Genomic DNA, 2,738 nt, shown 5'->3' with positions numbered 1-2,738 from the left:
CCGGCCGCCGGTAAGGTCGGTGCAATCCCGCCTCGGGCAAAGACACTTGAAAGTCACTACAACAGGCCCCTCCCCCAGAAGATCAACAAAATATCCAGCCAGGACGAAGTTCATCTATCAAGGAAAGTAGGTTCAATTCCTAAGACAGCAGAGCAATTCCAGAGGAGGAGAAAGCAAAGCACGGAACTCATGGCTTTCTCCCCATGATTCTTTAGTCTTGCGGCTACTTCAATTTTTTTTTCTTTTTTTCTTTTTTCACATTTTTTTTTCTTTTTTCTTCTTCTGCTAAATTTTTTAAAACTTTTACCCTTTTCTTTTTTAACGTTTTTGACTAGTTTATCTAAATATATATATTTTTTCTTTCTTTTTATATTTTTTCCTTATTTGTTTTATTTTTTAAATTTTTTTCTTTTTTTTTTCTGAACCTCTTTTTATCCCCTTCCACCCCACAATTTGGGGTCTCTTCTCATTTAGTTACAGTGCATTTTTCTGGGGTCGTTGCCACCCTTTTAGTATTTTATTTGCTCCTTCATATCCTCTTATCTGGACAAAATGACAAGGCGGAAAAAATCACCACAAACAAAAGAACAAGAGACAGTACCGAAGGCTAGGGACCTAATCAACACAGACATTGGTAATATGTCAGATCAAGAGTTCAGAATGACGATTCTGAACATTCTAGCCGGGCTCGAAAAAGGCATGGAAGATATTAGAGAAACCCTCTCTGGAGATATAAAAGCCCTTTCTGGAGAAATTAAAGAACTAAAATCTCACTAAGTTGAAATCAAAAAAGCTATTAATGAGGTGCAATCAAAAATGGAGGCTCTCACTGCTAGGATCAATGAGGCAGAAGAAAGAATTAGTGATATAGAAGACCAAATGACAGAGAATAAAGAAGCCAAACAAAAGAGGGACAAACAGCTACTGGACCATGAGGGGAGAATTCGAGAGATAAGTGACACCATAAGACGAAACAACATTAGAATAATTGGGATTCCAGAAGAAGAAGAAACAGAGAGGGGAGCAGAAGGTCTATTGGAGAGAATTATTGGAGAGAATTTCCCTAATATGGCAAAGGGAACAAGCATCAAAATCCAGGAGATGCAGAGAACCCCCCTCAAAGTCAACAAGAATAGGTCCACACCCCGTCACCTAATAGTAAAATTTACAAGTCTTAGTGACAAAGAGAAAAATCCTGAAAGCAGCCCGAGAAAAGAAGTCTGTAACATACAATGGTAAAAATATTAGATTGGCAGCAGACTTATCCACAGAGACCTGGCAGGCCAGGAAGAGCTGGCATGATATATTCAGAGCACTAAACGAGAAAAACATGCAGCCAAGAATACTCTATCCAGCTAGGCTATCATTGAAAATAGAAGGAGAGATAAAAAGCTTCCAGGACAAACAAAAACTGAAAGAATTTGCAAACACCAAACCAGCTCTCCAGGAAATATTGAAAGGGGTCCTCTAAGCAAAGAGAGAGCCTAAAAGTAGTAGCTCAGAAAGGTACAGAGACAATATACAGGAACAGTCACCTTACAGACTAATAATGGCACTAAATTCATATCTCTCACTAGTTACCCTGAATGTTAATGGGCTAAATGCCCCAATCAAAAGACACAGGGTATCAGAATGGATAAAAAAACAAAACCCATCAGTATGTTGCCTACAAGAAACTCATTTTAGACGCGAAGACACCTCCAGATTTAAAGTGAGGGGGTGGAAAACAATTTACCATGCTAATGGGCATCAGAAGAAAGCTGGGGTGGCAATCCTTATATCAGATCAATTAGATTTTAAGCCAAAGACTATAATAAGAGATGAGGAAGGACACTATATCCTACTCAAAGGGTCTGTCCGACAAGAAGATCTAACAATTTTAAATATCTATGCCCCTAACGTGGGAGCAGCCAACTATATCAACCAATTAATAACAAAATCAAAGAAACACATCAATAATAATACAATAATAGTAGGGGACTTTAACACTCCCCTCACTGAAATGGACAGATCATCCAAGCAAAAGATCAACAAGGAAATAAAGGCCTTAAATGACACACTAGACCAGATGGACATCACAGATATATTCAGAACATTTCATCCCAAAGCAACAGAATATACATTCTTCTCTAGTGCACATGGAACCTTCTCCAGAATAGATCACATCCTGGGTCACAAATCAGGTCTCAACCGGTATCAAAAGATTGGGATCATTCCCTGCATATTTTCAGACCACAATGCTCTGAAGCTAGAACTCAATCACAAGAGGAAAGCTGGAAAGAACCCAAATACATGGAGACTAAACAGCATCCTTCTAAAGAATGAATGGGCTAACCAGGAAATTAAAGAAGAATTGAAAAAATTCATGGAAACAAATGATAATGAAAACACAACAGTTCAAAATCTGTGGGACACAGCAAAGGCAGTCTTGAGAGGAAAATATATAGCGGTACAAGCCTTTCTCAAGAAACAAGAAAGGTCTCAAGTACACAACCTAACCCTACACGTAAAGGAGCTGGAGAAAGAACAAGAAAGAAATCCTAAACCCAGCAGGAGAAGAGAAATCATAAAGATCAGAGCAGAAATCAATGAAATAGAAACCAAAAAACAATAGAAAAAAATCAATGAAACTAGGAGCTGGTTCTTTGAAAGAATCAATAAGATTGATAAACCCCTGGCCAGACTCATCAAAAAGAAAAGAGAAAGGACCCAAATCAATAAAATCATGAATGAAAGAG

This window comes from Meles meles, chromosome 7 (genome assembly GCF_922984935.1).
Source record: "Meles meles chromosome 7, mMelMel3.1 paternal haplotype, whole genome shotgun sequence".
Classification (NCBI taxonomy): Eukaryota; Metazoa; Chordata; class Mammalia; order Carnivora; family Mustelidae; genus Meles; species Meles meles.
This window is presented reverse-complemented; position numbering follows the sequence as displayed.